Source organism: Elephas maximus, chromosome 4, assembly GCF_024166365.1.
Source record: "Elephas maximus indicus isolate mEleMax1 chromosome 4, mEleMax1 primary haplotype, whole genome shotgun sequence".
Classification (NCBI taxonomy): Eukaryota; Metazoa; Chordata; class Mammalia; order Proboscidea; family Elephantidae; genus Elephas; species Elephas maximus.
Genome location: NC_064822.1, coordinates 190,259,778 through 190,273,171, shown reverse-complemented (window position 1 = coordinate 190,273,171; position 13,394 = coordinate 190,259,778).

Here is a 13,394-nt window from a genome sequence, read left to right as displayed (position 1 = left end):
ACAGACCCAATTGAAATTAAAAGAATCATATCAGATTACTATGAAAAACTATACTCAAACAAATTTGAAAACCTAGAAGAAATGGATGAATTCTTAGAAACACACTACCTACCTAAACTAACACAAACAAAGGTAGAACAACTAAATAGACCCATAACAAAAGAAGAGATTGAGCAGGTAATCAAAAAACTCCCAACAAAAAAAAAAGCCCTGGCCCGGACGGCTTCACTGCAGAGTTCTACCAAACTTTCAGAGAAGAGTTAACACCACTACTACTAAAAGGTATTTCAGAGCATAGAAAAGGATGGAATACTACCAAACTCATTCTATGAAGCCACCATATCCCAGATACCAAAACCAGGTAAAGACACCACAAGAAAAGAAAATTATAGACCTATATCCCTCATGAGTGTAGATACAAAAATCCTCAACAAAATTCTAGCCAATAGAATTCAACAACATATCAAAAAAATAATTCACCATGACCAAGTGGGATTCATACCAGTTATGCAGGGATAGTGCAACATTAGAAAAACAATTAATGTAATCCACCACATAAATAAAACAAAAGACAAGAATCACATGATTTTATCAATTGATGCAGAAAGGCATTTGACAAAGTTCAACACTCATTCATGATACAAACTCTCAGCAAAATAGGAATAGAAGGAAAATTCCTCAGCATAATAAAGGGCATTTATACAAAGCCAACAGCCAACATCACCCTACATGGAGAGAGCCTGAAAGCATTCCCACTGAGATTGGGAACCAGACAAGGATGCCCATTATCACCACTCTTATTCAACATTGTGCTGGAATTCCTAGCCAGAGCAAGTAGGCTAGATAAAGAATTAAAGGGCATCCAGATTGGCAAGGAAGAAGTAAAAGTACCTCTATTTGCAGATGACATGATCTTATACACAGAAAACCCTAAGGAATCCTCCAGACAACTACTGAACCTAATAGAAGAGTTCAGCAGAGTATCGGGATACAAGATAAACATACAAAAATCAGTTGGATTCCTCTACACCAACAAAAAGAACATCGAAGAGGAAATCACCGAATCAATGCCATTTACTGTAGCCCCCAAGAAGATAAAATACTTAGGAATAAATCTTACCAGAGATGTAAAAGACTTATACAAAGAAAACTACACTACACTTCTGCAAGAAACCAAAAGGGATTTACAGAAGTGGAAGAACATACCTTGCTCGTGGATAGGAAGACTTAACATTGTGAAAATGCCTATTCTACCAAAAGCAATCTATACATTTAATGCAATTCCGATCCAAATCCCAATGACATTATTTAATGAGATGGAGAAACAAATCACCAACTTCATATGGAAGGGAAAGAGGCCCCGGATAAATAAGACCTTACTGAAAAAGAAGAACAAAGTGGGAGGCCTTACTTGACCTGATTTTAGAACCTATTATACCACCACAGTAGTCAAAACAGCCTGGTACTGGTACAACAACAGATACATGGACCAATGGAACAGAATTGAGAATCCAGACATAAATCCACCCACATATGAGCAGCTGATATTTGACAAAGTCCCCAAAACAGATAAATGGGGAAAGGACAGTCTTATTAACAAATGGTGCTGGCAGAACTGGATATCCAGCTGCAAAAAAATGAAACAAGACCCATATCTCACTCTATGCACAAAAACTAACTCAAAATGGATCAAAGACCTAAATATAAAATCTAAAATGATAAAGATCATGGAAGAAAAAATAGGGACAACATTAGGAGCCCTAATACATGGCATAAACAGTATACAAAACATTATAAAGAACGTAGAAGAAAAACTAGATAACTGCGAGCTTCTAAAAATCAAACACCTATGCTCATCCAAAGACTTCACCAAAAGAGTAAAAAGACTACCTACAGACTGGGAAAAAGTTTTTAGCTATGACATTTCTGATCGGCGCCTCATCTCTAAAATCTACATGATACTGCGAAAACTCAACTGCAAAAAGACAAATAACCTAATTAAAAAATGGGCAAAATGTATGAATAGACACTTCACTAAAGAAGACATTCAGGTAGCTAACAGGTATATGAGGAAATGCTCACGATCATTAGCCATTAGAGAAGTGCAGATCAAAACTACAATGAGATTTCATCTCACTCCATCAAGGCTGGCATTAATCCAAAAAACACAAAATAATAAATGTTGGAGAGGCTGTGGAGAGATTGGAACACTTGTACACTGCTGGTGGGAATGTCAAATGGTACAACCACTTTGGAAATCGATTTGGCGCTTCCTTAAAAAGATAGAAATAGAACTACCATATGATCCAGCAATCCCACTCCTTGGAATATATCCTAGAGAAATAAGAGCCTTTACACGAACAGATATATGCACACCCATGTTTATTGCAGCACTGTTTACAATATCAAAAAGATGGAAGCAACCAAGGTGCCCACCAACAGATGAATGGATAAATAAATTATAGTATATTCACGCAATGGAATACTGAGCATCGATGAAGAACAGTGAGGAATCTGTGAAACATTTCATAACATGGAGGAACCTGGAGGGCATTACGCTGAGTGAAATTAGTCAGTTGCAAAAGGACAAATATTCTATAAGACCACTATTATAAGAACTTGAGAAATAGTTTAAACTGAAAAGAAAACATTCTTTTGTGGTTACGAGAGGAGGGAGGGAGGGAGAGTGGGAGAGGGGCATTCACTAATTAGATAGTAGATAAGAACTACTTTAGGTGAAGGGAAAGACAGCACACAGTACGGGGAGGTCAGCGCAATTAGACTAAACCAAAAGCAAAGAAGTTTCCTGAATATATTGAATGCTTCGAAGGCCAGCGTAGCAGGGGCAGGGGTCTGGGGACCATGGTTTCAGGGAACATCCAAGTCAATTGGCATAATAAAATCTATTAAGAAAACATTCTGCATCCCACTTTGAAGAGTGGTGTTTGGGGTCTTGAACGCTAGCAAGCAGCCATCTAAGATGCATCCACTGGTCTCAACCCACCTGGATCAAAGGAAAATGAAGAACACCAAGGACGCAAGGTGATTACTAGCCCAAGAGACAGAAAGGGCCACATGAAGCAGAGACTACATCATCCTGAGACCAGAAGAACTAGATGGTGCCCAGCTACAACCGATGACTGCCCTGACAGGGAACACAACAGAGAACCCCTGAGGGAGCAGGAGGGCAGTGGGATGCAGACCTCAAATTCTCATAAGACCAGACTTAATGGTCTGACTGAGACTAGAAGGACCCCGGTGGTCATGGCTCCCAGACCTTCTGTTGCCCCAGGACAGGAATCATTCCCGAAACCAACTCTTCAGACATGGATTGGCCTGGACAATGCGCTGGAGAGGGATGCTGGTGAGGAGTGAGCTTCTTGGATCAGGTGTACACTTGAGACTATGTTGGCATCTCCCGCCTGGAGGGGATACAAGAGGGTGGAGGGGGTTAGAAGCTGGCAAAATGGATACAAAAAGAGAGAGTGGAGGGAGAGAGTGGGCTGTCTTATTAGGGGGAGAGTAATTGGGAGTGTGTAGCAAGGTGTATATGGGTTTTTGTGTGAGAGAGTGACCTGATTTGTAAACTTTCACTTAAAGCACAATAAAAATTGTAAGAAAGAAAGAAACCAAATGACGGATCACATTGGGAAAATGTGCTGCAAAAGACCTGTTTAAAGTGTTAAAAAGCAAAGATGTCACTTTGAGGTCTAAGGTGCCCCTGACCTAAGTCATGGTATTTTCAATCGCCTCATACACATGCAAAAGGTGGGCAATGAATAAAGAAGACTAAAGAAGAATTAATGCCTTTGAATACGGTGTTGTAGAAGAATATTGACTACACCAAGGACTGCCCAAAGAACCGAGAAATTTGTCTTGGAAGAAGCACAGCCAGAATGCTCCTTAGAAGTGAGTATGTTGAAATTTTGTCTCATGTACTTTGGACATGTTATGAGAAGGGACCAGTCCCTGGAGAAGGACATCATGCTTGGTAAAGTAGAGGGTCAGTAAAAAAGAAGAAGGCCCTCAATGAGATGGAGGGACACAGTGGTTGCAACAATGGGCTCAAACATAGCAAGGATTGTGAGGATGGTGCAGGACTGGGCAGTGTTTCGTTCTGCTGTACACGGGGTTGCTATGAGTCAGAGCTGACTGGACTGCACCTAGCAACAACAACGACACACCTGTGGTTATAATCCCATTTGGGAATATTTTATTATTATTATGTTAAAAGGCAGTATTAGTGTAGGGTGTGTTTTAAGCCAATCACTTTTGAGATAGGAAAGAGCAGATTAGTTAGAGGAGCAAGCAGAGAGAGACAAGGGAAGTTAGATACCATACCTCATGAAGAGCAAGAAGCCAAGAAACAGAAGCTGCGAAGGGACAAAAACCTTCCCCCAGAGCCTACAGAGAGAGAGCCTCCCCCTAGAGCTGGCACTCTGAATTCAGACTTTTATTCTTCTAAACTGTGGGAAAATACATTTCTGTTTGTCGTATTTCTCTTACAGCAGTACTAGATAAGTAAGACCGCCACCTAGAACAGCAGAGGTGCTAGCCGGGGGTGTAGGGTATCCAGAGTGAGTAACAGAGGAGGGAGGTGATGAGTGTAAACTGCTGCCTGGAAAACAGCTGCAGATATGGGGGCCAGGGCTAAGGTTCACTCCACCAACCTTCCTCTTAGAAGCTTCCTCCAGGAAGACGCCCAGCATCATCCTAAAGAATGCGTTACCAGGACTAATTAATAGCCAGCAGTTCCAAGCAGTGCCATGGATGGGCTGTAGTGGTGCACCCACCAGCTCCCCACGCCTTCAGGACGGAAGCACTCACTTACGCAGCTGCTCGGGGGTGTTGACAGCTGGCTCCTTGCAGTTGACTTGCGCTCCCAGCAACTGCCTTCAGCTGAAGACAGCCATGTTGCCCAAGGTCAGATCTCCTTCCTGGAAGCAGCTCATGTCCAGTGACTGGTTGAAGTGGGGGTAAAAAGGCCATTCCCTTCCCCCCAATTTGGGACGAGTCCATAGGGCAACCCCTGCCCCAGCTATCCTCATGGGCTGGGGCATGTGCTGTGACTGTATCACATTCCAACTTCTCTCTCTGCTGTTTTCACTCCCCACTGGGACTGATCCCAAGAGCGCTTCCCAACAAATTCCCTGCACCCGAATATCTCAATGAGAATCTACTCCCTAGGAAACCCAACCTGAGAGGAGATGCTCCATAACGATTTGTTGAATGGGATCAAACTAAGCTGCCTCTACTGTGGTGTCAACTTTGTACCTACCATAGAGGAATCCGCCTAAGACTCCCGTCCAGGGGAGGTGTTCGCCAGTGATAACACCCAGAGCATGGGTGAGTGCACCATCCTTGAATAGGTGGAGGTGTCTCTTCTGGGACAGGTGGGTGGCAGGTAAGGATGGGACGCAATTAGCATGCCTTCCTGTCTTAGCTTCCTAGTGCTGCCATAATGAAAACCACCACACATGGGTGGCTTTAAAGGCTAGAAGTTTTTCGTCTCACAGTTGTGGAGGCTAAAAGTCCAAGTCAGGTTTTCAGCTGTGCTGATTCCTTCCGTGGCCTCTCTCCTAGTTTCCGGTGCCTGCTGGCAATCCTTGCTGTTCCTTTACTTGTAGACCAGTCTTCACACAGCGTCTGTCTTCCCCTTGTGTGTGTCTCTGTGTTTATGCAGCTTTTTTTTATAACTCAGAAGTGATTACGTGGTGGGTCAGTGGTAGAATTCTCCCCTCCCATGTGGGAGACCCAGGTTCCATCCCCAACCAACGTACCTCACGTGCAGCTACCACCCGTCTGTCAGTGGGGGCTCGCGTGTTGCCATGATGCTGAACGGGTGTTAGTGGAGTTTCCAGACTAAGATGGACTAGGAAGAAAGGCCTGGCAATCTACTTCCAAAAATCAGCCAATGAAAATCTTAGGGATCACAATGGATTGCTCTCCCATCAGTCATGGGGATGGCAGAGGACTGGGCACTGTTTCGTTCACTTGTGCATGAGGTCACCATGAGCTGGGGGCTGACTTGATGGCAGCTAACAACAACAACTACTCTGGTATGGACTAATTAAGATAACAAAACAAACCCCCCATTTCCAAACGGGGTCATATTTACAGGTACAGGTGTTAGGACTTCCACAGTTCTTTTGCAGAAGGGACACAACTCCATCCATAACGCGTTCCTTCATGGGTCTCAGGGTAGTTATCACATTCTCTTTGTGATTGTCCCTGCTGACAGAGGTGTAGCGGGGTGAGGGGGAGAGGGGCAGAAAGGGGCACTTGCCCCCCCCCCGGCACAAGTCCGAGGGGGTGCCAGACGAAGCACCAAATGACATTCCAGGGAGCCACGAATATGAAAGGCACCTGACTGAGGCAGCCGGACAAGTGGGGAGAAGGCATTTCTGCGGGTGCATTGCACCACCAACGTCTATTCATCACGAAATCGGGGGTGGGGGGTGGGGGAGACAACTTAGGGCTTGCCCCTGGGTGCCCGTTACCTCCCCTACGCCTCTGCCTGCTGACCACCCCAGCTAAGCAGTCTCCTGTCCTGGCGCTCCGTGTCTCCCGCTGCGGGCACTTAACACTGTAGTCAACCCTTTACTTGTTTTACTGTCTGTCTGTCCTTCTAAAACTTAAATCTCATTAGGGCAGAAAGCTCACCTACCTTGTTTACTGTTATCTCCTTACCAACTAGTAGAGTGTCTGGCCCCAAACAGGTGCTCAGTAAACCGTGTGGTTTCAGGGCACAGGCTTGAAGTCGGACGGCCTCATTCGACCACTCACTGGCTCCAGAGCCTGGGGCACCTACTCCAGCTCACTGAGCTCGGGTCTCCAGTCTGTAAGATGAGAATGAAGGAGCATGGTTGTGAGATACCGGAGATGATCCAGTAATAACGCACGTCTCTGTGGGCTGGAGCCTACTCGACCACACGTAACAACAACAAAGCACGTGGCACGGTGCACGCACAGAGAAAAATGCAATTATAGGTGCTTGCCGTTGTTAGCCGCCATTAAGTCACCCCCAGCTCATGGCGACCCCACTCCCAACAACACAAAATGCTGCCTGGTCCTGTGCCGTCCCCATGCTCAGGTGTGGAGCAGGCTGTTGTGACCCACAGGGTCTTCACTGGCTGATTTTCAGAAGTAGATCACAGGCCTTTCTTCCTGGTCCGTCTTAGTCTGGAAGCTCCCCCGAAACCTGCTCAGCATCATAGCAACACGCCAGCCTCCGCTGACAGACGGGTGGTGGCTGCGATGAGGTTGGAATCAAACCTGGGTCTCCTGCGTGGAGGGCAAGATTTCTACCCCTGAACCACCACTGCCCCCCAAAACGGCACAAATTTATAGGTAGGGGAGCAGAGGGCTGGCGGGATCCACCCCGAGATCCTTTACTGACCTAGAAGGAAGAGCCATCTGCCAGGGGAAGATGTTGGAGGCTTTGGATGTAAGCCAGAGGGGAGAAGGAGGCTTGCCGAGTGGAGGAGCAGCTGGCTCTGGCTAACAGGGCTTTCTAGGGTCACCACACATGTGGCTGTGGGATTCTGTCCATCAGCGCATAGAAGCCGGGTGAGGGGTGGAGGAGACAGGTGGCTGTGTAAAGCCCCAGCTGGGCTTCTGCCCACTGAGTAGGACGGAAGGACAAAGGGGCAGAGCAGTTGAGGGCTCTGGCACGAGAATGTCCCAAACACTGTCCTGTGCGGTCTGGAGGTCTCAAGATGAGAACTCAGGAAGGGCTGGTCCCCAGGGCCAAGTCGAGGGCGTGGAGCTCAGGATGAGGTCAGGGAGGGGGTGCGGCAGCCCGGAGGCGTGAGAGAGCTGGTGTAGAGGAAGCTGTGGTCAGAGTGGGACCCTGGAGGAGGCTGGAGCTGTCCGTGTGATGACAAGGTCCAGGGTGTGGGTGGTGGAGCCAGTGGAGGTGAAGGTCACCGGACCCAGGAGGAGGTGTGGGAGGGCACGGATCTGCCGGCCGCCTCCTGGGTCTCCTTTGTTCACGTCTTTCCCCTCCTCTCTGGGGGCCTCATGTGCATGACTTCCGGGGGGCCATCCTCCTCCAGATGACTCCTCGAATTGCCTCCCTGGCACTCACCTCTTGCCCCCGCTCCCCCATTCTCCTTTACGTTTTGTCTTCTCCCCACCCTGTGAACGCTCCGGCCACCACTTACGACTCCGCATTTCTCCAACCAACTTAGCTTTCTTTATCCCAAAGCCCTCCCTTTCCTAACCACCCTATCATTTCTTCCCAATCCCCCAATTCTTATGTCACTCGTTTCCTCTCCCTTTTTGCTGTTTTTGTTCCCACCATCGTGTCTGTTGTGGACTCTCATGAATGAATTTGTCCAATGGCATTTCTAAGATAAGGTCTTTTCTTTTGGTTTTCAGAGCTAACCAAAACCAAAAACACCAACCATTGCCATCAGTCGATTCCGACTCATGGCGACCTTATAGGACAGAGTAGAACTGCCCCATAGGGTTTCCAAGGAGTGGCTGGTGGATTCAAACTTCTGACCTTTTGGTTAGCAGCCGAGCTCTTAACCACTGTGCCACCAGGGCTGCAGAGCTAAGAACTTCCCAAAGAACTGGCCTCACAGACAAAGTGAGAGTTGAAGAACGGGCTGAATCAAGGCTGTGTGTATAGGGGTGGGGGGTTGAGGGGCAGGGGAAAGAGTTTGGGAAGAAGCCAGGAAATGGGGCCGAAACAGCCCAGCTTGGTAATCAGACAGATGTGGGGTCCAGGCCTGGCTTGGTTGTCCATGGTGGTGGGACCTCAGACAAGTCACTTCTGGCAGCTGCAATGTGTTGAAGAAAACACCATGCAATGAGGGATCTCGTAAATACTGTTCTTGCTGAAGTTAGCTGTTAGTGCCTGACAGGTAGTCAGAACCTGGTGTCTGTCCATTTGCTCCCTTCCATAAAGTGACTCCAGCTGGAGCCTTACCTGCCTTGCACTGGAAGGTGGAATAGGCACTGGGCTATTCATCCAAGTAGCCTTCAAGTCTCAGTTTTCTCATCTGTAAAATGGGGTTACTGATATCTGCTTAGTCCACTTCACAGGGCCATTGGGAGAACCAAATATGATTAACCCCAAATATGATTATGTAGGTGAAAATACTTTGTGAACTATGAAATTTAGCTGCTAGTAAGCTAAACTATTGCCCCAGGCTTCTCAATACACACCTATTGCCAGCATAAACCCCTTCAGTCTGGGTCCAAATATCATGCAGGACCTTCCTGGTGGTGGCTTGTTGGTAGAGACCTGTGATTAAGAACGGGGCTCTGGAGTCCTGCTGCCTGTGTCCAAACCTCCTTACTACTGGCTGTGTGAGGTGACTCAGTTTCCACATCTGAAAGGTGGGGTGGAAAGTGGTGACAGGACCATCTCATTGGGTTATTGTGAGCATCACAGGAGACAGTGTGGGACGCTCTTAGGACAGCATCTGACATGTGGTGAGTGCTCAATAAATGTTAGCTATTATGGTGGCATAGTGGTTGAGCTCGGCTGCTAACCAAAAGGTCAGCAGTTCAAACCCACCAGCTGCTCCTTGGAAACCCTATGGGGCAGTTCTACTCTGTGCTATAGCCTCACTATAAGTCAGAATCCACTCAACAGCAACGGGTTTTTTGTTTTTTTTTTTTAATTATTATTATTCACCACCCATCTGTCAGTTTGTTGTACTGTTGTGGCTCACATGTTACTGTGATGCTGGAAGCTAGACTACTGGTATTTCACATACCAGCAAAATTACCTATTGTGGACAGATTACAGCGGAGCTTCCAGACTAAGACAGACTAGGAATAAAGGACTGGCGACCTACTTCTGAAAATTAGTCAATTAAAACCTTATGGATCAAACAGAACATAGCCTGACTTGCTTGCTCTGGACACACCATCAGAAGGGCTCAATGGCTGGAGAAGGACGTCGTGTTTGGTGAAACGGAGGCCTGCGAGGGGCAGGGAGTGTCTCCGTGAGGTGACTGGCCTAACAGCTACAATGATGGACTCTAACATGCCAGTAACTGTGAGGACGGCACAGGACCAGGCAACATTTCCTTCTGTTGTATTTTGGGTCGCCATGAGTTGGAAAACGGAAGAAAAGAAGTCTTTTCAAGCATAGGTTTAAATAGGTTGTAATGATCTAACTATCCAGTGACCAATTATTATCCAATTTGGTCAAATTCACCCCACCACCTAATTGGCCACATTTTTTCCCCAAACGTGGCCACCTCTGTCATCTGTTCCCCCAGGATGGTCGCGCAACTTGATGTCCCCACTGGACCCCACAAGGGTGGCCCTTCATCCGCAGAGTCACCCCCCTCACGTGCCTCCTTTGTTTTTTTTTACTTTGACCCTACATACAAATCCTGCCACCCCAGACACTACCATCCAGAAAAAAGAAGTCAAGTAACTGACTGCGGGGCCATTTTCCGCTTAGGCTTCTGGGAGGGGAGACGTTTGTACAGGATCTGGGAAGGGAAGTGAGACCAAGGGTAGACAGGGGGCCGAACAGCTCTCATAACTTATGGGGCGCAGGAATTCCTGGCTGCCGCTCCGTAGCCAGAGGGCTCCATTTGCTCCCGTACAGGCATCTCTCCTTTCTGCCTCCCAGCGACAGCACAGGCCTTTCCCTGCACCTGGAATGTTTCCATCCCCACCCTGCACCCTGTCAAGGCCTCTGGTACAATGCAAGTCAGTACTGCCCCCCAAACCTCTCCAAGCCAGCCCCTCCCCTGCCACCCGCATGAATCAGCCCAGAGTCAGTCCTCACTCTGCATGTGGCCACTTCCTTGCTTTCTTCACTTTGACGATTAGGGCCATTATTCATTATTCGCGTCCTGTGTGTTTCTTTGTTTCTGTTACCTATGCTTAAAAAGGTTTCTTTTCCTTTTCCCTCAGTGAAGTCACCCTCATACATTCTGCCCCCTGCCGTAAGCCTTGCCACATGTGTAGGGAATAAAAGGTGGCAGACGCCCAGGGCTGGCAATCTAGGTGAGAGAGACGAAGACGCAGGTGTCTCCGAGGCAGGTGGGAGAAGTCACGAACGGACAGGCAACGTCCCTGGGAGGCAGGGGCTGGAGGCCCTCACCTCTAGGACAGGGGTGTCCCGGGGGCCGACCAGAGCCATGGCTGACCTCTGGGGCTCCCCCCGGACCCCTCGCAGAGGCCCGTTTCTATGGACTCCTTTTTAACCTGCTTCAAACCCCGACAGACACACTGCTGTGCCATAAACGCCATCGCCACACAATGCCAATGACAGGTTTGCAAAAGAGGAGGAAGTTAATTGAGGAGGCAGGGGCAGGGAGAGAAGAGAAAAGACCACTTAGGAAAAAAGCAAAAATACGTGTCAGGAAGAATTTTGGATTTCTTTTTGCTGGAGGATATTTGCAGAAAGCGCACGAGCAAGCAGTCATTGGAGACCATAGAGTGACACCTAGTGGACACTTGGGGAAGTACTTCCTGCGAGAACCTGGCTCCTGCCCTCATCAGGTGTTTGTTCTGAAAGGTGGGTTGAGAGTGCTGGGGACACCAAGTACCAGGGAAACCTGGGGCCGATGCCACTCTCCCAGAGCTGGCATCATCCCCCTCTCGGAGGAGCCTGGAAAGAGCACGGGGTGAGGATTCTGAATCAGTCCTGACTTACACACCAGCGAGGGGACCTGAGTCCAGAAACCTCAGCTTGCAGGGACCTGGAGTCTGTCAGTAGTGAGGAGAGGGCTCTTTTTCTGCTCAACGTTCTGTGATTCTTGTCCTCTGCTGGCATAATTCAACTTGCCCCCATCCCACCACCCACAGCCCCTGTCTCCACTCCTCCGCCTGCCCTGCTGCAGAATCGGAGTAAGCTCGGAGGAAAGGCACTGTTTCAAGACACTCAGAGGACGAGACTCCATCTTTAAAGCTCTCTGTATAGCCCATGGAAACCCTGGTGGTGTACTGGTTAAGAGCTACGGCTGCTAATCAAAAGGTTGGCAGTTCGAATCCACCAGGAGTTCCTTGGAAACTCTATGGGGCAGTTCTACTCTGTCCTTTAGGGTCACTATGAGTCAGAATTGACTCGATGGCAATAAGTTTGGTTTGGTTTGGATATAGCCCATTGAGGGCAGTGGTGGTTCTATGGTAGAATTCTCTCCTTCAATGCCTGGGCTTGATTCCTTGCCAATGGACCTCGTCGAGAGCCACCACCCGTCTGTCAGTGGAAGCTTGTGTGTTGCTATGAGGCTGAACAGGTCAGTGGTGCTTCCAGACGAGGGCAGACTAGGAAGAAAGGCATGGCGATTAATTGACTTCTGAAAATCATCCAGTAAATCCCATGGATCGTAACAGTCCGATCCTCAACCGATCACGGGGATGGTGGAGGACTGTGCAGTACTGCTATGAGCTGGGGGCCAACTGGACAGCAGCTAAGAGCTTGGCTGCTGACCAGAAGGCCCGTTTGAATTCATCGGCTGCTCCTTGGAGACCCGATGGGGCAGCTCTATCCTATCCTGTAGGTTTGCTGAGTTGGAAGTGACTCAGTGGCAACGGGTTTGATTTGGTATAACAACAACATGGAGACTCGACAGAAGATTAAATCAGAGAATAGACGTCAAGCCGCAGTCCAGTGCTTTCCTGGTTGGGAAGGGCTCCGAAAAGGTAGATCAGGGGGAGGAGCCCTGGACCTTGAGGCAGGATTCCAGTCCTGTCTAAACGTAAGCACTTTTGGGGGAAGGCTGGGCGCTCCCTGCTCAGTGGTCCTTCTAGAAAGTTCTCCCCACTCCTTTGTCAAAATCGACTTCTCTACAACTTCACCCCATTAGTCCTTGTTCTGCCTTCTGAAGCAATTCAGAATAATGTTTTTCTTCTCCTTTTCTTCTTTTTATGCAACGCCTGCAAACAGCTTTCATGTTCCCTGTAAATACTGTCATCTTTGGGCTAAATGTGCCCAATTTCCTTTGTTCTTTAGAGCATTAGTTCTCAACCAAGGCCAATTTTGTCCCCCAGCTGGGACTTTCGGCTATGTCTGGAAACATGCTGGGTGTCACACCCCGAGGAGGGAGGGCTGCTACTGACATCTAGTGGGGAGAGGCCAGGCATGCACCCTACCGTGCACAGCACAGCCTCTCCCACACACACCACCACACACGCAAGAATTAAACCAAAAAAACCAAGTCTACCGCTGTGGAGTGGATTCCGATTCATACCGACCCCATAGGGCTCCCAAGGCTGTAAATCTCTACGGAAGCAGACTGCCACACCTTTCTTCCTTGAAGCTGCTGGCGATTTTGAATCACCAGCCCTTTGGTTAGCAGTTGATTGTCTTAACTGTGGCATCACCAGGGCTCCTTCAAGAAGAATTACTAAGCCCAAAATGTCCAGAGCGCTTGAGAGTTTCAAGATTTCTTGCCGTTCCTGCTCCCTTC